This window comes from Bacillus rossius (assembly GCF_032445375.1).
Source record: "Bacillus rossius redtenbacheri isolate Brsri chromosome 9 unlocalized genomic scaffold, Brsri_v3 Brsri_v3_scf9_2, whole genome shotgun sequence".
NCBI classification, from domain to species: Eukaryota; Metazoa; Arthropoda; class Insecta; order Phasmatodea; family Bacillidae; genus Bacillus; species Bacillus rossius.
This window is the reverse complement of record NW_026962013.1, coordinates 29,987,867-30,014,965: the sequence shown is the minus strand read 5'-3', so window position 1 is coordinate 30,014,965 and position 27,099 is coordinate 29,987,867. Positions and strand designations below refer to the sequence as shown.

The 27,099-nt window shown below is 38.2% G+C and overlaps 1 protein-coding gene across 1 annotated transcript in view; it reads right to left on the bottom strand.

Annotated features, from left to right (window-relative positions):
• LOC134542894 (alpha-1D adrenergic receptor-like) overlaps nucleotides 1–27,099 on the bottom strand; it is a 186,238-nt gene that overhangs the window by 41,022 nt on the left and 118,117 nt on the right. The gene's annotated exons all lie outside the window — the stretch shown is intronic.

Sequence of the window (27,099 nt, the reverse complement as noted above, 5' to 3'; positions counted from 1 at the left end):
TTGGAGGGGGTTAGATACAACATGCAGTACACGTACGAAGTGTGTGTTGACAATGCCGCAGGCGCTAGAAGTTTATTTCCTATTGCCTAGTAACATTGTTGCCACGCACTAGATGCCTTATCAATTTTAATTTTCCCATACAAGTAAAAAGTATTGTGCCGTTAATTAGTAATTTCGACACGATATATTTTAAATTTTTATTATGATTTTAAATTTTTTGTGTGGAAATTTTATTTGCTCTACTATAGTGTGATTTTAATTTGTTAGTCTGGTGTACTCCTCTGAGTTAAACTTTGTCTCAGTGCTCTGAAGCCCCTTTCCCATCGGCGTATCGGATATTCTGCTGGCCTAATCCCTGACTAGCAGACAGCTTACCATTCCCCCCGCTTTCAGTCACGCCTCAAGCCTGTAATATCATTTCTCTTCGTGACCCTAACTGCATAGACAAGCCTGTAGCCTGCAGGCGACCAGTTATCAGAGACGAGCTGAGATTGGCCTTTTTCATCACGTATTAGTGTTAGGTTCGCTCCTCTGCAGCCACGACGGGACGTAGTTTCCCAGCAGCGTTGCATTTTACCCTCCCCCCCCCTTCTCAGTTCCAAGTAAGACCAATGACCGGTCGTAACCCCCTGGACCACAGTGACCGTTCTCAAGGTCTCCTCGCAAAAACGAGTGCGCCAAAACTGATTGCAAGCGCTACCTAGCGACCAAGTCGCGAACTTCTCCGCTAGCCTACCCTCTAGGGCGCCAGAGAGCAGCACCTGCTCTCCCTTGAGTTATATGGACGCCGTGGGCGAGTCGATTGTTTTCAACTCGGACCCCTCCGACAGAGTTCTCTACTGTCGCCCAGTGATGCCAACTTCAAAACTCCGGCCAGAGTTTTTTTTCCGCCCGCACTCGGGCAAGATCGGAATCTTTCGGCGGCCCAGACCCCCCTCCACCTGTAAGAGCCGGCGGCCACTTTTAATTACGAGACGCGGTTTGCCTCGACACAGATCAACTCGCGTCGCGTCTGCAGACAGATCTCCAGCGAGTATCGGCGAATCGGCAGACTCTGCAAGACTTCATCCGACCGCTAACGACTATGTAGTCGCTTTGTATAAGGGATGCTATCCCTCAAGTCAATCCTAGTAGATTAGTCTGTCTGCATAGTTTAATGATTTGCCTTCGAAATTTTTCTCTTTTAAATGTTATCATGAAGAAATCATCCGCTTCCTGCCGCGCAATTCGCGAGCTCCAGACCCTGGCTGACTCCGCGATGGCAGCTTGAAGGCAACTCCCCTGTTTTGGTGAGTGATAATTCGCGACCCCCCCTTTTTTTTCCCTTAAATTTTTTTGGGCATTTTCTGCCCCATAGACTGCCTGTATACAAGTTCTAATCAGTTTTGATTTGGAATTTTGCAGACAGGGTCGATGACGGGGAGAGACTGATTGCTCCCATCTCGTGGCCACCCCCCCCCCCCCCCCTCCTGTTCCGTGGGTCACATTAGAAGAAACGTTTCTACTACCCGACGTGATCGTTTGAAGACCCCGGGTGGTAATGTAAATTCAACATTTCCCCCTTACCTAGCTACGAACTATCTTAAGCGGATGACCAACCCACCAGCGACCAGTGTTTTCCTCAAGAACATGTAGAACGAATAGAACTAATTATCAATGTAATCATCGGATCCATCCAATTTTGGGTGTGAAACTCATAATGCAAATGTTTATATTTCAAACTAAGAATGTACTTTGTTTTAAATAATCGCGGGCCGGACCCTTTTCGTTTTTCTTTTGTTTTTTCTTGAATCTTTGAAACTTATTAAAACCTTTTGTATGTAATGTAATGGAAACAAGATAATTCATCAGGGCAAATAAAACAGGGAAACTATAGATCAAGTTAATCGTGTAGTTTTTATTTATTGATTTTAACGATCCACCAACTTTGTCCTTGTCTGTTACAGGAAGTTCCTAAATTTTGTTTGTTCCCCACCTCGCGCCGCCTCTGGTAAATCAATTTATTTAATTTATTTTTCTTACCCAGCAGTTTCCAAGGCTCCTTTTAAAATAATTCAATTTTGAGGCACGAGGGGTGTTACAGTATTAACAACGAAGCAATCAGTACCCTCATATAGAATACATAGAGATAGTGTGAGGTGTATATGTAGATATAAAGAGATAAATACAGATAGAGAGATACATAGATATATAGGACTATAGATGTAGATAGAGATAAATGTATATTTAAAGACATGGATAGATTATTTGTATATGTGTAACTACTTCAAACATTTTACAAAACAAAACTGAATGAGGCATTGCAATGCATGCCGAGCATTAGCTAGATAATGAAATCTTTTCAATATTAGTAATCCCTTATTCGTCAGTTTTTTCTATATTGCTTTATAGAGTCTAGATTACATACAGACCAGGTAAATAACTATAAACTGGCAGAACAACGTCTGTCGGGATCTGAAAGTGATATAAATTATTTTGCACACTTGACATTCAAATTAAGAAGACAATTACTAACTACATCTGATCTCTAAACAGTTCCCCTTCACCCTGCGTTCAGCCCGGGCAACGCTGGGTACTGCAGCTAGTCACATATAAAACGTACAATGAGAGAAACCCATTTTTAATATTATTTTCTTAGCGAAATAACTTTTTGATGTATCGACAGCTCTAATGTTTTCCGAACAATCTATAAAACCTGCTGAAAATATTTAAGTAATGGTTTGTCACAGTTCTTTGGAAACACTTTTATTCCAGTTGCGTGAAATTAAGACAGATATGAAACGTTAAAAAAAATCAGGTGAAATAACGTGGATTGTAATAGCGTTTTAGAAAGAAATTTCAAATTTTCATAGAGTTCTCTTGAAATTAGTTTTGTGAAGACAATATTGCTCCAATTATGTGCTGACAAAATTTTTATGGACAAATGGTTATTTTTAATTCAATTACTGAGATCTTCCAGTTTTCAATTGCAAAACCAGAACCTGCCAGTTGTGTATAGTTTCATATTGTTCAGTTATACCTCAAAATAGTTCCTTTAACATAATCGTGCACAAATGTAACAGATTCTATAAATTAAAAATAAAGCAAATAACTGACTGTTTTAAAAACAATTTTTTTTTTTTTTTTTTTTTTCCAGATTTCCAATCTGGAGTTGGTGAACTCTTGCAACCATGGCTCTGAAGTTTATCTATTGCGTCAGGCTCGTCAAATTTTTCCTCGCGTTTCCGATAGCGGCAGGTAATATCCCGCGATACACGCTCACGTCACGTGAGGCCCGGCCAGATAAGGTGAATGACACGAGAGGTTGACCAGTGTCGACCACGACAACCTGATTAGGGCACAGAGAATCTATTCATTTCCGCTTCCGCTAATTAACTTAATCATAGATTTATTGCATTTTTTTGTTGATTTATAATTTGGAATGCGTACAAAGGCATACTTATGTAAAATATCTGGATCAGCGAGCTTCGCTGCTTGAAATAACCAAATTAACTTACTGCGTGCATAAACATTTAAATTTTTATAATTTATTTTTGCTACAGGTTTCACTGAAAAATGAACAGTGTTGAAAATTGGCTGCAAGGCACACCTGGGTTTGGATTCTGGCTTGAAACCACATCTGTGGAAATAACGTGGAATCTGACGTTTCGGCATGTCTTGTTGCAGGCATCTTCCACGTGGATACAAACCAAGAAATTAAGAATTGGTTACTCTGGTAACGACAGACTACGAGATAAAATTACGCCTGAGTCGTTAAAAACCATGATAATATAAATAAACAAAATATAATGGAATAATGCATGGTTACGAGTGACTCCAGTAAGACAAGTTTCATCAGTTTTTATCTATTACATGCTGCTGGAATACGAAAACTTAACTGATATTTTTAGTCAGAATTTTCTCTTTTTTTTTACGATGAGAAATCAAGAGACTTTTAATTCAATAGATATTATTCAAAGCATAAGCTACGACCAAAGAACAGTGTTTAGAAAAAGGAATGCATACTTTAAAAGGGAAGCATTGAACGAGAATAGATCCTTTCTGAAAGCTGAAAACATTTTTTACTGAAGCATAAGCATAGTTGCAAGATAATTTCCTACACTAATGAATACTTGAGAACATATGCTGCGCGTTCTAGCCTATAATCGTGTACAGATAGCAAAAGGCTATATTTATGTCATTTCACACCAGGAATGATTGTGTCTTCCTAGTCTTCCATTAATAAAAAAAAAACCGTTCGAAATAGTGGGGTTCAAGGCAATTTGAAGTGCGCTAATGAAGTATATTCACGAAACATGAGGTAAAAGAGGGCTGTAATTTGAAATTCTCTCCAGCTGACAATCGTTTTGATATCTCTCTTCCTTGGTATGATTTTAGTTCCCGTGTCGCGGGTTTTACTAAGGACACAGGAAAATCCTAACAAGGAGGAAAAAGGGACGTTTGCGGGTGGTTATGAAATTAGTTGCGAAGTTAAATTCGATCCAATAACAATTTATTGACAAACTTAATAACACCAAAAGGAATTGCATTGATTCTCAAACTGACATAACACTTAAACAAGTCGGGTTCTCGTGAAGACGAACTGCTGATGCAAGTTCGCTCTAGAACACAAAACGTACGAGTTAACGCTAAGTGATCGCTTCCAGAACAATTAAAACAAAACAATACCCTTAATTGTGGCGAGCCTTGAGCTCGTCACCGCTAATGATCGATACGCCGTCTATTTAAACTACTAAGGCTATACCACATACAAAGTCTTAATGAATATGCTTAATCTAAATATTACTCAAAGTTACGTTTCAAACAATACAGATAGATAATACCAGAGGTTACAATTATATACACGCAACTAGTCGTGTAAAGCTGTCAATGTTTATAGGTGGGTTTTCGTTACTCTTCCCCCGGTACCATGTGAAGTTCTCTCCGCATTCCCGTAGTAACACGTAAGTTCATTATCTTGTTCACTGTCTCTTGTGGCTACGATTCTTCGTTACCGGCGGTAGAATTAGTGTCCAAACTGTGTAGCGATCTGGTCGCGATAGTGTCCTGATAGTGTCGTGGTTGTGTCAATACTTCCGCTCGCTCGGCCCTCACGGAGTTTGCTAATGCCCGCCCTCTTTGCCCTTGTGGCTGAACCGTCGTTTTTAGTTAATGTTCCTTCTGAAAGATTTTATGCTTACTCCAGCGACGCTTCCACTTGAACTGTCTATAACCTGGGTTACAACTCGGAGAGGTCTCACCCAGTCGATGTCTTGTTGGTCCGCGGGTGGCAGCAACTCCGTGGCGATTGACGGTGTAGGCCGGCAAGCGGTGTCGGAGCAGCGAGGCAGCCTGCTGGCTGGATGTCCCAGTTGTTCTGCTTCTCGATAGTCTGGGCGCATGCCCTTTTATACTCGCAGGCTTCCCTGACAAGCTGGAAGAAGAATAGTCTCGTCTATTCGGGGGAAGCCTGCCCAGCTCACTGTGTTGCAGGTGGTATGCCGTGAAAAGTCAGGGGTACAATACTTTGCAGGTGTACGCAGGTACACACGTTACACCCGGAAGGAAAATTAAAAATTCACTTCGGAACAGAATAAACTATTCCACGCACTTGTATAGTACTATAACTAACCATGCTATTTGGTTTGTAAAGATTTTAAACATTATACGTTTTAAACATATATCTAATGTAGTTTAAACATTTTATTTACGCTGTTTTTTTTTATTTAAATGTTTCTAAACTTACTGATGTGTAACATCTTACCTGCTAAAATAAGGGCTTTAGTGGGAGTAGTTTCTTGAATGCAACTTAAGTCAACGAAAGGAAATAAATGTGTAACTATGGTACTGCCATCCGTGGCGAATGGCGTGAAACATAGTTCACAAATACAGGAGGACTCTTTATAGTACTAACTGTTTAGTGAATTTCAAAAATATACGAAGTACTTTAATAAAAGTCCTTATTGAAAATCAGGTCCGAACCGGGGGTTAGTATTTTTTCAAGTCTTTTCCGCTTTTATTGAGTCGTTTCATTATATGGTTTAAAATTTCGGTCCGTTAATAAAATGATTCAACTGTCGACGTAGCTGCTCCGTCAGCGAACTGTGGCGGGTGCGGAAACTACGTGTGATTCGCGTCCAGAAATGTAGTTAAAAACATTATTTGCGTATATTTATCACGCTCGGCATCATTTTAAAGAATTAAACAATGCTATTCCTTTTCACTAAACATTTGTAGTACTCTTAGAAGTGCCTACCGGGTACGACACAACTTGACTGCTATGGTCACCAAGTTGTCTACCCACCAGGGGCACATCGCAAATGTGGCACTTGTTTGGTTAAGGATTCTCACAGGCGATAGGAAAAGTGGGCAGTGGAGCGATTTCTTGTACTGAATGTGCAATCACGCCGTTGTGCAAGAAAAAAAAGACCAACATGTGTGCGCTATGACGTCACTCCCCTGAAATTTGAATAACGTATGTATTTTTAAGAAAACAGAAAGTGTAAAGTCCAATTTGTAAACTCAAAGATGTAAGTTAATTAAATTTACTGATAACATAATAAAAATATTTTGAAAAAACTTGATATTAAAAACATGTTGAGGGTTTATACTATCATGTTAAACGTTTACGTGTTCAAAAATAACTTTGCTTTTTTTATCCGTTACGTCATACAGCTCCTTCTAACCACAACTGTATCTCTTTTAGGTTTATTTTATTTGCTCTTTCTCGAGCCTGCAGAATTGCCCTCAGTGTAACCAACTCTCTCGCGAATAAAGACTCTTTCATCCACTGCTACAAGCTGTAGTGTAAACATTTTAGCTCTAGACAACTGGGTGCCTGGCCAATGATTTTGTATCTGACGCCTACGTGTCCTTTCTTCCAGCAGAGGTGAACAACCGTTACAAAACATTTTGAATGCACAGGGAAGAATATTTAAACAAATATTTTTATTGTGTTTTTTTAATTTACAGCTTTTTAAAATTAAATACTAAGTTTATTTTTAATGTTTTTCATGTTAATTTTGTACAGACGCATAATATTGATCTAAGTACTTAATTATTTAAAAGTTTTATTGTAATGCGATTTTATAATTTTCGCACTTGTTAGAAAAAATAAATTAATTGTAATACATTTTAAATTAAATGTAATGTAATAATAATAGTAATGTAGTAATGTAGTAATGTAATAATACTAATTAAATGTAATACATTTTAACGCACTTCTTAAGAATATATCATTACATTCACAAAAACTGAAGCAAAATATTTTCATCAGTAATTATTTTTGTTGAAATACAAAAACTAATTTTTTGCCACATACACAATTACAAAAAGTTTTTCTATGAATAATCTTCTAACACAAAATAATATTCTCACATTTAGGCAGTTATATAAATTATAAGAAAAATTGTTATTCAATATTATATTCAAGAAATGAAATATTGTCTTAAGGTTTTTAATAAACCAGCTGAGATGGATAAAAATAATATTGAATTTTTATTTTTATTAATTATACTTTTTACCTAACTGTACAAAATAAATCATATTTTTAAAATATAACTTTCATGGTTTTTACCGCAATAAATGTCTTAGACACACTGTAAAACGAATTAAGTACTGTGCAAAAATTTCATTGCCTGTAAACTTTATTTATAAAAGTATGTTAATACGTATTTATGATTGTAATAAAAAGTAAAAATTTAACGAATTTACAAACATTTTTCCACATAATTATTCAAAATTTTCATTTGGATGATCTAAAAAATAATATTAATCTTCTACGTGATTTTATAAACAAATACGTTTGACGTGACAACGTCTAATAAATCGATGAACGCTGGCTGCACGCACGAAAAATTGTCCCACTACGGATGTCCCATTACGGATGTCCCAACGCATGCGTGGCATCTCTCTGGTATGTTGCGGACGGTACAGAGAACTCGGCCGGCACGTGGCGGTGTACTGCTCAGGTTTCACCCCGCCATGCTGCAGGGATAGGCGGGTCGCGCCGGTTGGATCACGCCTGCGCATGTCGCCACACATGGCTTGGGGCAGACGACAACATAGCGGGGTTCGAGGTTATTGTTGTGCACCGCGCCACGGGAGTATATTCGCAAGAAAATTGCGTTCTTACAAGTACGTATTATTTTAATTACTAGTGTAAATCAGTATATTTAAACAGTGTTGTATGAGTATTGTTTAGCTGTGTAACTAAATATTAGTTGCTGGTATGATACTTTAAACGCTTTAGTTTGACATTGGTAATTATTTGTCATGAGTTACTATTTGATCAACTAAATCACACACCGTATTATAGTTATGAGCCCACGAGCGTGTAAATATTTCGAGTCCAACAGAGAATATGCTAGTTAAAAGAAATTTAAACAAATATCGTGCGTGCAATAATATTCTTAATTTATAACATCTGAAACAATTATTTTCAATATGGCCTCGTGCCCATGCGCTTAGCATGGCTTACTTCCAATACAATGGTTGTAAGTACGAATCCCGGCAGCTGCGATTTTTTTTGTACTTGTAAAAATAAAAACGACACACGCAACATTTCAAAAGTAATAAATATATTTGAATTAATGAATGCAAATAAAAGTAAATTTATTAATTAAATTGTAGATTTTATTTCACTCCTTCTTTGTATCCATACAAAATAGTGATAATTCAATAAAAATGATTCAATTTTATTCATGAAAATATGCAGAGGTAGATTTTATCATACAAAAGATAGAAAAATTTAAAAAAAAATTTCTTCCTCAAAGAATATAATATTTTTAATGCCTAAATGGTTTGGTTGCAAAAACCTATTACGGCTCAGTCTCAGGCCGAATATGATATTTCCTTTTCTTCTGGATCAATAATTTCATCAATATTTTGTTATGACGATGTCACGTTAAACTATCGTCCATAAACAGACTTTACAGACAATCAATTTTTTATTAAACACTTTTATGGTAATTTTTTTGAAATTTTTAAAAGAAGTTAATTAAATTTAGAACAGTTTGTTACAATCTAGTGTTGTGTATGATTCTTAAAAGCTATATAAAGCGAGTTAAGTGCCGCTAAAAGTGAACAGTGCTGCGAACTTCTTGGTTTGATATTGTTTGTGTGAGTGAGTTTGGAGAGTTGAACATGAAGTACATACAGTTGTACATTGGATTGCTTGGGGCGCTTCAGATAGAAAATGCAAACATCTCTTAACCCGCAGAAAAGACCCAAGGCTTTTAAATCCAAGTAAATACACGTAAAGTGCTACGTTGTTTAATTTACCGGTAATGACTTCACATCTCGTTATTATTTCTGTGTAGTTATGCCATCAGTATTAAGAGAACTACATGCCATGTTGATACTGGAGGAAGTTGGTAACAAACAGAAACTGTAAGAAACTGTAACAAGTATTGTGCTGTCAAAAACGAGACTAAATTAAAATTGACAAAAATATTTACACTCTGAAACCACCTGTTTTTTTTTTTTAAAATACAGAAACAGTTCTCTTCGTCTTAGTTATTACAGAAGGCCATATTTCAGGAACTTGATTCAAAAACATTTTCGCAAGTAACCCCCCCCAAATATATAGTCAAATATTTCGTTGTTGTGTCAGTAAATATCTTGATAATGTAAATACATAAATATAAACAAATAATTGATGTAGAATTTTCAATGAAATAAAAAAATATTATTATTCCACTTGTGTTAGGATAATGTAAGTTAGAAATGATTCCCTCAAACAGCTCCAAGAAATATGGTTTAAAACTAACTTTCGCTGGCAGCAACAACGCTATTATTCACAGCGTGACATCGGGAGACGGGGAAATTGGTCCATCAATCTCCATTGTGGTTAATGGGACAAGCCTGCGGGCCGTCGCGTATGTCATGGGAGCCCTCGCTGTGGGAGTGACTTGTCCGAAGGACGGGTCGCAGCGAAAATTAATTTCCGCCAAGATCTGCGGGGAAATCCGCGAACTTCCTCAGGCTTGTTCGTCGCTTTCGACCTGGTGAACCCTGGAAACTCTATCACATTGGACTCGTTTGGATTGCGTCTCCACACGATACGTGTTATTTATTTTAATTTATTGTCAAACCATTATTTAAGAGACAACTCCGTAGATCCTTCGCAGTAGCTCTCTTACATTTTATGTTTTCTCACAAACTTTGTCTCTAGGTATTTAAAGTTACTGTTCTATCTGGACATAATTTTTGGAAAAACATTTTATGACATATGACAGCTTTTATACAACACTTATTAAATACCTCCTGACGGAATCCTTAACTATAAAAAAATCAGAATGAAATTAAAGGACTAAACCTGAAATAATATAAATGACAAGAAAATGTGTGTGTGGAGTCCACGCACGGTGGAAGTGAAACTGCTTGCTTATTATATTAATAGGCATAGGAAAACTTTGGCTGATGTCACAGATAAAAAAAACATATATGCAAGTATACGAGCGCTTAATTATGTTATTGCTAGTGACCTGTAAAATTCGCGGATTCATTTCGCGATAGGATAGAGTCCATATACTTTTGACATTATTTTGCTTCAGTGATTTGGCCACAGTTTATCTGAAGGACTCTGGGCCAATGAAAAAACTTTAACAGAAGAATTAGCGAATCACGATCATTCCAGTCAACAGGTGTTACCAGTCGGTAACCAATCAGCAGATGTAATTTGCACGAGTGCATAGAGGATCATGAAGTCTATCCTTTAGGGATTTTGAAATCGCGAATTTTACAGGTCTCTAGTTATTGCTTAAGTATGCTAGTTGAAAGTATGCGAATATGCAAGTGTGCATGTATGCAAGTGTACAAGTATGCAAGTGTGCAATTGTGTAAGTGTACAAGCGTGCAAGTATGCTGCGTCATTTCTACCTCTCCCCTGCCGCCTCCTCCTCTACCTGTTCCCCCACCACGTACTCAACTATTCCCCTTATGCTATCGGAATTTTCGTAACACTTGAAAATTGTAGCCCCCTCAGCAAAGAAGTTTCAGTTCAAAAATAAAAGAAATATCCAGTGTGGTGTTAAACATCCAGCTTTACGGTGAAAAAACAATTCGTTCGTGTGTCAGCGTGTTTTTGCAGTGCATCCAAGGAGTGTAAACTAACAGTATGAGTAATAAATACTGTCTCACTTCATACCGGATTTTTGTGAGATGAATAATTTTCTTTGTTTAAGTGTTTTCAGTATTATTTTAACTAGCTCTGGTATTTGGCTTCGCGCTGTTAAATAAATATTTTTTTTTTTACAGAGCAAACCATTACTTTTGAGAATCACTAACGAAACTGATATCAAAACTAATGTCATGTTCCAACTAATTGTTTTATCATCCGGCCTTCAAACTAAAAATTATTTAACAGGTGCAATGTTGATATTGTGGCAAAGATAATCACAGAAACAATATAAACTGTATTCAATTGTAAGCTTTATACATAAGATACTTATATAAAAGACATAAGGGTTTTGTTATGTATGTAACATTTTAATCGTCGTAAGCCATAAAAAGCAGTATATTTAGTCGTTTTTCTCCAGCTTTAGATACAAATATTACTATATCTTACGGAAACAAAAATTTAAAATACATAACTTAGCCAACGTCCATTTCAAATTAGTGGCTCTAGACAGTGAACTATAAGAGTGAAGTAGTTTTTGAGTTTATTTTGGAAACAATCAATCCCACACTATCTCTTTATAATATCAGTAGATATTAAATTTGATCACAACATTTTTTTAAATATTTAACAGGTTTGTGCTTAGTTTCGTATCAATAACCCAACGACCAATAGAAAGGAAGCAATGGCATCGAGTAGCTAGAAAGTAGACAGATATACAACTTTTCATCGTTGAAAGAAAGCTAGCAGAGGGTTGAAATTGGGCCAAAATTACAATGAAAGATAGTTTGTGCGCTAACAGTTTTAATTCACACGGCGAGTAACTAGTAAATTCTCACAATGTAACTGAGGTTCGGTGACATAGCAGCAGAAGAAAAAAAGTAAACTCTAAGAGGGAAAGGAAAGGAAAAGAAGGGAAGAAGATAACGGGTTCCATCGCGGGTTTAAATTCGGCCAAACGATAAATGAGACCAAAAACGACTACTTAGGTTGATTAGGAAGGAGGGAAGGAAGAGGGGAGGGAGGCTGACTACTTTCTGAACGAGGTTTGGTGTGCCTCTCGGTTGCCACAAAAGGCGTGAGATTAGCATGAGAAAGTTGTGTTTGTCACAAGTGCTTCCATCCCTAAACACACCACAAAAAAAAAAATTCTCTAAGAAGCCTTGCGTATGTAAAACGTTTATCCTGTCATCATATTAGCTTCGCCGCAATTCTCAATTTCGTGAGACATTTAAGCATCTTTCATACTCTAGACAGAAATAATATGCTTTATAAGGAAACCAGATACACTCGGAAATATTATGGATATACTAAAATGCTATACAGTAAATACGATAAAGTATATCACCACACAATTGTTACTATCCTTATTTATTTGTACGACTGAAAGTGGGAGTAGCACTCATTGCAGGACACCCTTGTTAAGAACACATCCATATCCCGCCCTACGGCACTGCAGATTTGCATACTGACATGTATTAAGTTTCCAGCAAGTTATTATTGATATACGAGACTAAGCTTACTATGAACTGCTCCAACTCACTTGACTGTTACATGTGGATTTGTATTCTGAGAATAAAAAACGTGTCGCAGAAAACCACAATAAAAGGCTCCTTAGCGAATCGCCCGGTGAATTTTAAGCCCCATGCTTATATATTTACTTAATTTCATATGTTTTATAAAACATAAAAAAAACTCTACCTGTTACTGACTGTCTTCTTTCACAAACAAACCAATTGCAACCAATCTGGAGGATGAACCCACGCAAAATATAATTCGAAATTACGAGATTGTCTGGTAGAGATTTCTTCAGAAAAACAAGTAATATCGCATGATAAACAAAGCTGCCAAACTTCCTCACGATATTCATAAATATTTATATATTTCAAAAATAGAACGTTATGATCACTTTTTGTACTGATTAGATTATTTAGTAAATTTCGGAGAAAACATTTTTCATTTATTAAAGTCGTATTACATTATTTTCTATACGAATTACGCACTTGGATCTTTTTCAGTGGATTTTTGTTTTATTTCTCCCCTCATTTCGTACAAAAATGTGTAGGCTTTAAATGTACGCACAGTTCATGAATAGATAAAGCCATGTATGCATATATATATTAGAAAAATTTAAACATAACATATTCTCATTGCGTATACTTAAATAGTATTCCAAATGGATGTGGCTATTGTGTTATTTGTGAACTGGAAGTTAGCATATACTCTTTCGTTCTGTTAACTGGCAGAGATAACAGAAGGACACTATTAAATAAATAGTTTATTTTTTGTTATTAACTTATGTAAGATCTTATATACAAAGGTCAGTATTGCCCTTAAACAATTTTAATGCGTGTTTTATTAACACCAATTGTTATTCTTACTTACTTAAAACTGGAGAGAGCTTAGCTGTGCCGTACGACGGTATGTTTTTTTTAAGTAATCACGTCTCATCATCACTTAATGTATGTAATGATTTAGATATCAATCAGACGTTTAGCCTTAATTTATTAATTCTTTTTAATATATACATTGCTCGCAGAGAAAAAGGTGCAATGATATTTCAATGAAAAATTTCAAGTCATTTCTCCCTATCAAATCCATTAAAATTTATTGTAAAACTCCTAAACTTTAACTAAAACCTTTGACTGAAATTTTTTGACGGAAATAAATATTACCGTAAAAACGGGGATTGAAATAAAAAAAATTAAATCTTTCGTAGCATCAAATTGTAGGAATTTATTAATAACCATCTTATTATTACCTAAAACTCTGTCAAAAAAATCACACGACCACATGTTAGGGCAAGTGATGAAAAGTAATGTTTGGAGGTCAGAAATAATTGCATAACTATCTTAGTAGGCACATTATGAAATTCGTTAAGACATTCAATGCTGGATGCATTAAGAAAATTCAATATATTTTGGCTGCATGGAATATGAGAAAATGTTTAATTGATCTTTTTTTTAATATTGGCGAACATATTGGAAGTTATGTTCATTAAGTTCTTAAAATGTTTCCATGAGTTTATAGGAGTTTCCAAAATATTTCCAGAAGAAATAGGCACTTCGAAATCTACATACGCCTGAGGCTGTGCCGAAAGGGATATATATATATATTTTTTTCAAACTGGTGTATAGTCGCGAAACATGAGTGGAGTTGTATTGCGCGAAGTGGCGTGGTTATCGATGACGTAACGCCGCGGGCGCAGGGCTGCCAACCCATGCGGGAGGAACCACCTGTCGGAAGGCGTCCTCGAGAGCGCACTCTCTCTCTCTCTCTCTCTCTCTCTCTCTCTCTCTCTCTCTCTGACGACGACGGAACGCTCTCGTCCATCGCTCGCGTGTTGTCCCCAGAGCCCACTTCACCAGTACCCGCGCCCGGGGAGTCGTGTGAGCAGCGGAACATCGCCCGTGTGAACCGCGCCGCCTGCGACCCGTCTCTCTCCACCAGGTGCGTGTTTCTACACGCCACACTCTCGTGGCTTCAACACCTTACCACGTCTGGCTGCCACGAAAAAAAAATGGGGTGTGGCTGTGTCTTGGACACGGCCGTGTGTTGTACGTGAATACGTGTTCGTATAACAGATAATATTTTCTATACAAAATATTAAATACGCAATTTTTTTATTTTAATACCATAAATATTTACTGTAACTATTTTACACAAATGTTTTATATATATATATGCAAACGATAGATTTTGACGATAGGTGACGATTGAAACGTAAACGAACGTCGTAGCTTCTCCGAGTCAAAAGTTATACTAAATGGAAATCTAGAAACGCAGCAAAATGACCTCAAAATGGCGCCGCTTCCCCCCTCCAACCGTGCGCGATCCGTCACAGTCCTCGCTTAGCGTAACGAATTCTTTTATCCTTTAGCTATCCAGTGGTATAATTAAATTTTGGATGGAGATGATAGATATGTAGCTGTAACACCATCAAACTTTATCCTCTGATTTTATCATTCGTTTTTGGATTGCCTCCCACTATGGAAGCAAAGTTTAAAGACGTATTCACGTCAAAAGATGTAAATCACGCGGAAACATTTTATTGTAGAATAATTTGTACTAGTGCTAGTGTTTCTTAGTACATTATACATATGGTGGACATGTAATATTTAAAACTCGTTAGTTGGAAGCGCCATGGTACCCGTTGAAAAATGATTAATACAGCAAAAAGGTTGAATTTAATACACAGGAAATGTTTATAAAAATAATTATGTGCGTGTACTACACGCGCTACAGAAGGGAAACTTCTTGTCGTTACGAAAATTGAGGAGTAGACAAACACAAGCAGCGTTACGAGAATTCCGTAGCATTAATGCTGCGTCATTTCTACCTCTCCCCTGCCGTCTCCCAATCCACCCGTTACAACTAGCATATGACTTGCTACGCTACGTACCTTTCCCCCCTTTCCCTTGCCGTCTTCCCATTCAACCACTGTTGCATGCGTTGGAGTGGCGTCGCCGCTGACACACTCTCATGCTCTACCTGTTCCCAAACAACGCACCTAACTATTCCCCTCGTGCGATAAATTTTTTTCGTAACTCTTGAAAATTGTAGCCCCCTCAGCAAAGACGTTTTACTTCAAAATCCATTTTATTTTAATATTATGCAAAGTAAACTTTTTTTGATATATATACTAAATTAAAAAAATATATATTACAAAAATTTGTGTTTAATGAAGAACCTTTTGAATAACTACATTGCGTGTGAATGTTCTCCGGTCATTCAACAATCTTCCTTTCTGTGGTTTCGGTTCAAGATTCACCTTTACTTGACTTGCAACTCTTGACCGTGACAAAGCCTCATAATACAGTTGGCCATGTGAAAATGCTTGGGACTCCAAATTGATGCCAAAACGATCAAACGACTGGCCTTCCGCCATACAACTCCCTAGCGCAATCTTACATCTTCAAAGATTCTGTCAGTGAGTCAGCCAGTGAGTCAGTGATGGGCGTCAATATACATAGAATTTATACGTTTTTTGTTTAGTTTTTAGTGGCCATACTTGACAGTTTAAGAATGATGAGCTTGCCCTACCGCGCTTTCTACCGTGCAAATGGTATTGATCATAATTATTTTTGAAGTAAAACTTCTTTACTGGTGCAGTGATGCAGCAGTGATGTTACGGAATTCTCCTAACGCTGCTTATGTTTGTCTACTCCTCAGTTTTTTTTTTTAATTCGAGGTCATACTCCGTATATTTACTATTCTCAATTATTAACTCCAGTTCAATTTAAAAAAAAATAATTTATGTATATACCTAAATATCAATAAATTTCACTTCTATCGAGCAGGGAATCCACGCAGGGTTCATTAAATTTTCTGAAATTATAAACGTGTCACCCCTTGTCTAATAAATTTTTTTTTTCGGTAAGTTTTCAATGAAAATTTTTCTCTCGTGAACCCACACCCTGCATCTTATCTTTATCTACTAATATAAAGATGATTATTTTGTTTCTTTTTATGTAAGATGGAAACTTGCAAAATATTGGACATTCAAAAAAAATGTATCACTGTTATAAAACTTGACTATCCAAAATTGATATGAGCTTTGTTTTATTATTTAAAATATTTTTACGTAAGTTATAGCAATATTTGTATTTGAAAGCGAAGAAAAACCACCAAATTGACTGATTTCTTGTGTTAAGCTGATTAAATCGTTACATAATTACAAAATAACCACGTCGTTCCGTCATTTGGTGCACACGTGCGTTCGTTTTAAATGTGCAATGTAATATATTTTTCCATATCTTGTATGTGTGAAAATAATTTATGTGAAAGAATAAATTGATCTTTCAAAACCTTTTATCCGCCCGTGCGAACACATCTAGTCGAGTAATGAAGAGTTCGGCTAACAGACGGGTGATTTTGTATCGATGCACTAGACTTGTGTCCCATTCATTTTCAAGTATGGTTATTTCCGGACGTGAAATTTCAATTTCCATTTCCAACACGTACTGTAAATGTGCTCTTCCAGTCCCCCCCCCCCCCCCCCAAAAAAAAAAAACCTGTTTTCAATGGATGAAGAGTGCCGTTGAAATAACATACGTAAATTATAAAAACATCCCTAGTAGAAAAACAGTGAACCATCGTTCGAAACCCAACAGCTCGAGACTTCAGATGACTCAACACGAAGCGTGCTCAGTTTAATTAAGTAGGCAAACGCAAGGATAATCATGACCAAGGCAAGTTTCAACAGGAAAAGTTTATATCACAAGCAATCTGGTCGATAAGTCGGCCTCCGTGGCGCAGTCGATAACGCACCGGGCTGCGGTGCGGGGGCTCTGGGTTCGAATCCCGGGTAAGACATGGATGTACTTTGTGTTGTCTGAATACGCCAACAATCACAACTCCAATTTCACAATGACTCGGGGTGACTCAACAATACAACGTTAAGTGGGGGAGATGATTCGCACACTGGTGACTGTCAAGACTTGCCTGTGTGCCACCCATCTTTTAAATAAAAAAAAGATCGGGTTGAGACACCCAGACTGGTTAGCACACTCAGTAAGAAGAGTATCGTGTGTTCGATACCCATCGGGGGCAATATATTTTCGCAATTTTTTTTCTGGAGCGCTAGAGTTGCGAAGATTTTTTTCCCCGTATTTTGAATAAATAAATAATTAGTCCTATAATTTTGCTTACTTTTTTTTTCGTAATTAGCTGCGAAATATATATTTATAAAGATTATTTTTTCAGTGACAATAAGGTAAATTATTGGAATTACGTAAATTAAACTCTTTATTACTAAAAGCATTTCTACTGTCGATTTTATGACAGAGTTGTAATTTATTTTATAAACAATACTTTTTTTCTTAGCTGTCAAAATTCTCATAATTTTAAGAATTTTCAAAGGCTAGGTAGAATTATACAGTGTATACATATATACCTATATATAATATACACATAAATTTAATTAAACAAAAGCCAGCCAAATGTGTACAATTTAAACAGAGATTTAAGTAAATATAAAATAATGACCTGAAATGGGACAAACCTTCTGTAAGTAGATAGGTTGGTATGAAAGTCGTGCTCTGTAAGGCGTGCTGCTTAAAAGTAAATAAGTTAAGACATTCCATATAATTTAATACATTTTGTCAACATTTGACATAAAGAATAAATCTCACGGAAATGTGTTTTACTATCGCGCTAATGTATCGGAGTAATGAAACATGCTTAATGTGACAATAAAAAACATAAAATGAAAGAATAAGAAATTTTTTACGGAGATTGGCCTTCCAAAAAAAATATCTGCAGCATTTTTCCTACTGCCTGCACAAATAAATTAAATTAATTTTACTGTGGTACGAAAAAGGTTTTTCGAAAAGGTCTTAAGGTAATAAACTGAATGCTGTTAATCATTGTTGAAAATTTAAATTTGTTTCTTAACATTTTTCTGTGTACGTATAATTTGGTTGCATTTATCTTGTGAAAGGGCGAAGAGGGTGATTTAAGTAAATTGCATGGATGCTTCGTTTTCGTAAAATGCGTGGTATGGCGATAAGAAAAAGGAGAAAAGGGAATCGTGAAAGAGAATTGAAACTAAGAATTGGAAATTTACAAGAGACTATATATATGCATTATTCTTATTTAGCCTGGTGATACGTACGAAAAAGGTTTGCGTATCTCTCCTCAGTTACTTTCTCTTTCATTGAAACAAGATCAATAAGAGAGAATAGTGCCTTTAAAGGGTTCTGTAGCGTCAGGCTTGGTCGAACGTTTATTCCAAGCGCGGAGGCTGTTTCGATTATCGGATCTGTGCAGCGGTGCTGGCCTCCGGCCAAATGCCTCGTGTAAATAAACGGTCCCGCGAGCTCTGTTGGACCATCTGGAGATTAGTTATCGTAGGAAGCTTTGTATCGAATCCACTAGTAGCGACACGAGCTTTGACCAACTGCACAATTCATGGTTGTTATTAAAACGTTAAGTGAGCTTGAGAAGAATTTTCAATATTTTGAGAACTTTTTTTTAATGATTTTTAATTGCTAAACAGTTTAGGTCGAAATTAATGGTACATACTTGTACGTTGGCGAATGAAAGGACACAAACAGACAAGCTCGGAACTCAACAGGTGATGAGCTGGAGAGCATCGTTTCCTGGATGCTGTGGACCTTCAACGTCATGGATGCGTACGCGGATCAAGAGAAGGCCGGCATGCATGACTTGTACGGATTTGCGGACGGCAACGTAAGGAAAGCACGAAGGATGATGTCGAGAACGTTTCACAGCGAGACGCGTGTAAAGCCCCTCATCACTTTTGGCTGCCACAAATTTGAACAGCCGTTGTGAATAATATTTTTTTTTTTTCCTTTTAAACTCGTCGGTTCCCTGTCAATCCGTCTCGTCCAGTCTTGTTCCTCATCATCTCACAAGATAACACGTGCCTCCTCTCTAGTGCTTCAAAGGTTGAGTTCCGAGTGACTTGTGCTTGTCTGGTTGCGTTCTTGAAGTATGTACAACGAATTTCGGAGCATTCTGTCTTATTAGTTGAACATGGTGCCCCTGTGTGAAGCTGAATGATGTTAACAGCTTTAATTTTTAATGATGACGCGTCCTTGACAGTCTTGTACAAGCACGTTGTCACAGGGGTAACGTCCCGATGTTTGGGACCACGGCGCGCATGACGAGTCTTTCATCTCAGGGTTTTTCCGCGGAGGTTTGTCATCACCTCACGTGGTACCCGACACACAGTCATTGGCCGAGAAAGGATAATTTTTCCACAAGTGAAAAATTCCCTAACCCAGCCGGGAATCGAACATGCACGCGCGAATAAATGATTTTCAACGTACCTCGGTTAAACGTATCAACGTTATCTGTTGTTTAGGGGCCCCATGTGTGTTGGTGAGGCGGGATAACATGTGCGACGCTCACGGTATCGCCTCTAAGCGCAAGGCTGTGGAACTGGCGCGCAGAATTCTCTCGTCGGGCATACGGGCAGCTATGCTGTTTGAGCGGTCACCATAATACTATATGGCGAAAGAATAAAGATAAATATATGACGTGTGTCCATTGAGTTCTTTGAAGAAGAATGTGTACCTGGTTTTTCATGCCCAAAAAGTATTCCGAAAACACGCGTTTTAGCCATTTTCACGCTCCTGTAAATACAGTTTGGAAACAAAGTACAGAAAAATAATCACTCTTTTGCCCTCGGTGTATTCTTAAATTATTTTTGAAAACAGAGCCCCACTCAGATATCTTGAGCAATTTATAATTATTTTTTATTTTAATTTTACAAATGTTGTGTTTTATTCTAAAGCTTTACACACTGTAGGTGTGTCCAGGTACGTGGGGACCTTAAAATAGTGTAATTTTTAATAATGTAATTAAAAACTAAATATTTAAATCTTTTAAAAACTACGTAGTTCCGTAATGTGTATATACATGGAAGTCACCCCATAATTGAGCTGTATATTGTCGGAATTTTTCATTATGAGTCTGAAATCGTACGCTACCCACCACACATGGTTATTATGTGGGTGGAAGTTGTACAAGGACATACAACCGTTAAATAATTTATCAAGTAACTTGTGCTTCATCACACGTTATGCGCATATCTAGAAAAATTGGTTGTCTGTAAAGTCGGTTTACGGACGATAGTTTAACGTGACAACGTCATAACAAAACATTGATGAAATTATTGGATACTTTTATGAATAAAATTGAATCATTTTCATTGAATTATGTATGGATACAAAGAAGGAGTGAAATTAAATCTATAATTTAATTGAAAAATTCTCTTTTATTTGCACTCATTAATACAAATATGTTAATTACTTTAACGAAGACATTATTTTAACTATAACTTTTATACATGTTTGCTATTTAACTTCTTCCAATATGTGTTATTCTGTTAAGGATAGGACGATGATAGGAAAAGTAGGAAACGAATGGGAGTGTTTCAAGTTTAATGTGCTTCGAAAAAGTCAAATCGATGGTTGTTCCAATCGAGTGGAAGAGAGATAGATGCGGCGCAAGCGTACAATGAGCGTAACGGGACACCGCGTAACGGGACAATGTGTGTAACGGGATAATGAGTCATCCTTTTTAGTGCGTGCAGCCGGCGTTCATCGATTTATTAGTCGTCACGTCAATAACGAGGTGGAAACTCCAAACACTAAACACATTTATCTCGACGCTGTTTGGTCGACCTTTATCACACTCTGCTTCACCAGATATCAATCGGCAGAATCACAATCGACCTGTAAAATTAAAACACTATTCAAATATCCTAAATAATCTTTACTAAACTGGTTAGACATTTCGCTCACGTGACTTGTGGTTTTCAAGTACGATCTGCCACTTCCGTCCTCTTTCCCTCAACAAACATTGCAGTTCTTTCAGGTTGTGAATGCAGGATTTTTTGATGTGACAAAGTCTAATAAATCGATGATCGCCGGCTGCACGCACGAAAAATTGTCCCGTTACGCACATTTTCCCGTTGCGCTGTGTCCCGTTACTCATTTTACGCTTGCACCGTATCTATCTATCTTCCACTCGATTGGAACAACCATCGATTTGACTTTTTCGAGGCACATTAAACTTGAAACACTCCCATTCGTTTCCTACTTTTCCTATCATCGTCCTATCCTTATCAGAATAACACAGATTGGAAGAAGTCAAATAGCAAACATGTATAAAAGTTATAGTTAAAATATTCTGTTCGTGAAAGTAATAAACATATTTGAATTAATGAGTGCAAATAAAAGTAAATTTATCAATTAAAGTGTAGATTTCATTTCACTCCTTCTTTGTATCCATACAAAATAGTGATAATTCAATAAAAATGATTTAATTTTATTCATGAATGTGTGGAATCATTTCATCAATGTTTTGTTAAGAGGTTGTCACGTTGAACTATCGTCCGTAAACCGACTTTTAGACAACCAATTTTTTTAAATCTAATTTTTTAGCTCTTTCACGTTCTTATAATTGTATTTATGTGTGTTGAAGGAAGACGTGCTTCAGCTTGTAAATTCATGACTTATGACATAGGCCCCTACGCATTACAGGCCGAGGATTTTCATCCTGTTCACAATAGGGTGTGAATTTTTAGCAGGCACATCAACGAACAACCTAATCCATGTAGCACCAGACTTGATAATTACGTGTATATATATAATAAATCGTAAAGAATATTTTGCTAAGTCTATATATTACCTGAAAAACTTGTCTAAAATGTATCGTTTATCTTGAATATAGCGTATCGAGAGGCAGGTGAGTATTCACCAAGTATTCAGTGCATAATGATGAGGCGTTAAAGGTGGCTCTAGTGTCGATCCGAATCAGAAGTGGCAGTCGCAGGTGCCAAAACAAAAATATGCGCAGAATGCAATGAAAGTAATCTATGTAAGGCATTTGAAAGGAAATATTTAAAATATGATAGACATACATTTAATTACTGTGGTTCAAATTGATTCACTAATAACATCATCAGCATGTATTATATTTGGCCCACTAAAGATTTTAAATTACTAAGTGCTGCAGCACATATATACCATAAAAAATATATTAAAAACCTGGTACGCTAGTTTGATTAAGCCGTACATTTTATGATATAAAACTTTAGGCGCATTCTAGAAAATATAAAACTTTAAATTCACAATCAAGGCTAGAAGACCCCAAAATGTGAATAAAAAAACGATAGAAGTTAAAGATAAACCAATGCAATCAATGTCATTGAAATCCACATCACACGCGCAACCATCCTTGAATGTATAAATTTAACCTACGTATATTATAAACAAAAACTAAAATTACTAAAATTTTTCTTCTGAGCTGAAAAACTCATGAACAACGAATAACTTCATCATGACGGGCGTCGATAGTAAGTACTAAGTGTTTTAAGTACGTACTTCTTAAGCCACAAGACTATTTCTCGCAAAAGTAAGTCTATAATCATTCAACTATAGCGTGCATCAAAACACACTAACATTGATTTATCACACCGACATGTCCATTTGGAACACGAGCAAACGCCTCCAAATCTTGAGTATAACTCCGTCGCAGAACACAACAACTGCGTGACCCAAACTTCTTTGCCAGTCCCAAAGTCAATTTCATGTTCTTAGAATGTTCGTTGAGGGTAGGTTTTAGCAAAATTAACTACCTTAAGGCAAAATATATTGACTTCTATAGCTTGCAAAACTTTAAAGAGTCCCAGTCATAGCTAAGGCCAAAAAAATACCTGCTGATGTACATAGAGATTCGTGTCTAACCATATTATAGCCCAGTGAAAAATGTTTGAAAAACCAAAATGTTTTTGATGGCTTTCCGAGTACTTAAAATGGCCGTCGAAACGAAAAACCAGTTCTAAAGTAGCCCCAGTAACAGTAAAAATGGCTATTTCCACAAAGTGAGGCAACACCTACAGCATTACTTGCGCTGTAATTGCAGCAGCTTATAACGACAGGCTCAAATCACAGCTATCTGAAGCGGGCTGGCGAACAAAAAGTTAACCACCACAGCAGAAGCGTGTAATAATTTTAAGTTAGTTCCATCGCACGCCAAACACAGCCGGATGCCTCGCTGCAAACGCATGATACAATGCAGCGTCTCTGCAGCCTTCGAGCGCGACCTCCGCTCGTGATGCTAACAGCTCGGCCACAGTAGCGCAAGTCACGAGAAGCCTAAGATGTACATCAAGTTATGTCCCTGCCCGAACACGCCCGAATATTCACCTTCGGCCAACCTCGGGATTTGTTTTATTTTTGCGCAGGAAAAATGAATTCAAATATTAAAAGTGGTCGGTTAGGTTAGCTACATTAAAACCCTTTATAACACTATGGACGGTTAGTTAGGTTAGTATAGCTACATTAAAATAAACAAAGAAATATAAATATATATAGATAAACCCGAGGTTGGCCGAAGGTGAATATTCGGGCGTGTTCGGGCAGGGACAGAACTTGATGTACATCTTAGGCTTCCCACAAGTCACAGCTCGAAGTCTCGCGTCCATGTCCCGCGCGCGGCGAGAGCCGCCGCCACAGTTCAGGCTCCACGCGCCGGTGGCGCCGTGCAGTGGCAGGGAAACGAAACACACGCCAAGGCCGATAGTTTCGGTACGCTGACCGCTGAGTGGCGAAATTTATCGGTAGACTCGCGCACAGCTAAAGTTCCGTTCCAACCCCAACAATTTAATTAAACCAAATAATAAATTTACGAAAGGTGATAAATGAATAAATTGAATATAACTTGACGAGAGACACTGAGGCTTGGAGCATGCCTCAATGAAATGGAGAAAAGTGAGATTAGTATCTGAGTTCGTGACGCCTTGCCATTTGAATGTTAATAGCGCTCCTACTTAGTAGAGCCAAGAGCGTGTTTCAGCCGTTATCAGAGAACCCACCCCGCTCCTTTTTTTTCCCTTTCTTTTAATGTGAGGGAAGGTAACGGAGTCATAACTTGAAGCCCGTACACAGAAGTGTCCTTGAGAAAAATCTTCACTTTTTTTTTCCTCGGGAGTTTTTATCTAAGTGTTGGCGGGGCTGCGGGGGTCAGTCAGTCAAGCTTTCTTTTCTTCCACTTTCTCTCTTCCCCGCTTGTTTCTTATCTGCGGGAGACAACGAGAGGACGGCACGAAGGAGCGAAATGACGAAGTCTCCAGGGTCGGTGCAGCCGCCAGCTACGCCCAAGGACGAGTGGTCACGACGGAAACAAGACCCGAAAAGAAGAGGTTGGGAGGGGGGAAAAAAAAGAAAGAAAACAAAGACAACGTGGATGATAACCGCAAGGCAGTAGTTATTGCTTGAGGCCGTCAGGAGGGACCGTTACCCACATTGGGGCCAGGCAGGAGGATTTGGCGTGGAGGAAATGTTGTCGGGGCTCGCGAGAGAAATACTAAAGTCCTCCGGAGATTCTGCGGGATCTCCGGCTCCCTTTGGTCAAGGAGCCAAGGCCGCGTCACATTACGTTTTTTGCACCGAAATAGGGCCTATAGTTTTGTTTGCCTGAACTATATATTTGTTTGTATGTGGTGCAAAAAAAAATACAAACATATTGTTACGAACGCGAGAGACCAGACCGCGTTGCGCGCCAGGTTCGGAGCGGGCTGGCGGCCACGCACGGTCGCTGACGTCACGCGCCGTCCATTGACGTAAGGCATGCCACACGTGCCTGGTTGGATTACAAGGGTCCTAGCTACCCCCCTCCCCTCCCTACCGCTCCCCGCGCACCGTCCCGCCTCGAGCTATTGTCACTTTTAGCAGCCTTGGTTGGAATTCCGGGCTTACCGACGCCGCCGCGAGGAGTGGCGTGAATAACCGTCGCTGTTCTGGTTGTTTCGGGGGGCCGAGTCGGCCCGGGATGTCGCGACACGTCACAGGCGCTCTCGTCCCTGGGTATATAAGCGACGACGCCGGCCTCCGCGGGAGTTCCGAGCGGAGCAGCGGAGAGAGTCTCCCTCTCGGGGAGTGATACTGGCGGTACCCGTGCGATCAGCGGGAGGTGAAGAGGGCAAGTGGCCCTTGCTGAGCGAACCGGACCTATCGGGAGGCGATACCTGCGAGAAGGCCCGGCGAGCCAGTCGGGTGCGACGAGCGATAGTTGAGCACTGTGCTGCGGCGCGGCGTGGGTGAGTGTGCGAAGGAAGCGGACAGAAGAGCGAGCCACTGTCGAGCCAAGCTCCAGTGGAAAGCGTTAATGTGTAAGACTAATTGTTGTGGACAGAAATATTGAGTGCTGTAATTATATTTATAGTGTAGACATTAGTAATAAATAAAACTCTACTAATTAATTGGGAAATCCTGTAGGGGTCGTCCATTAATCACGTGATGTTTTTTTAGCAAATTTTTAACCCCCCCTCCCCCCTAGTGATTTGTGGTGAGGTTTCAGACAAACCCCCCCCCCCCCCAATAAATCACGTGTATTTTTTGGTGCATAATATTTTTTAAAATTTCGGAATATTATCTTTAAATAGGTATAGGTATAATCTAATTTAATTCTGGAAAATTAAGCACAGTGATAAAAATGTCCAGACATACATTTAGGTTGCAGGTTTATTCTCACTGGCATAAAAATAATAAAGGAAAGGCTTATATGTGATTTACGCATGTATTCGGCACCAAAATCACAGTCTTACTAGCGACTGGCAAGCCGAGCCGGGTGGTTCATGTTGCGGCGGGCGGGGTTATTGTTGCCTGGCTACGGCGAGTCAAGGTCACGCATCGTTTTACGGTTTAGTAAAAATCGGGGAAAAAAAAAAAAAAAAATACACGTGATATCTCTCTACGCCCCCCTCCCCCCTTGTGATATTTCGTGATTTTTCCCGACCCCCCCCCCCCCCCCCTTTAGAGCCTCACGTGATTAATGGACGATCCCGTACGAACCCAGTTTTATCCTCACATATATCGTAACACTATATGTAGTATGAATGGTTTTGTTGACCAAACAAAATGGATTCGACAACTTTACTGAAAATTTTGTTACACGCTCACTCGTAAAATTTTTGCGAGCCAAAAATATATTTTGTTACGGCAACTTAATATTTGACTTGATGTAAGTTTTTGGACATACGCCATTGCCATCTTAACAATGGCGTATGTCCAAAAACTTACATCAAGTCATGCACTCCCATTGCACAAATCTTTCAAAGATAAAACTTAATATTTGTTTCGCCATATGTAAACAATTGTTTGTTTGCATCGAACAAACCTTTTTCTCACATTAAATTGTTTACAAAAACTGTTAACAGATCAGCACTGGCAGAAGGATATGTAGACCAGTAATATTAATTTTACAAACTGTGAAAATTTCATTCAAGTTACATGACACTAACTAAAAACGCCCAATCAACGATATTTTGGGTGCCGCATATTTTTAGTGTAGTTCTGATTTAGACCCAATGGAGCTTCAGTTTTTTTTAATGACGTCAAGGTGACGCTACCATCATAAACTGTCGGAAACTAGGTGACAGGAAGATGTTTGGTGAATGTATGTACGCCCATCTACCCTTACACTTCTCTTAGTGTTTTTCTCCCGCTCAACTGATTTCATAGTCA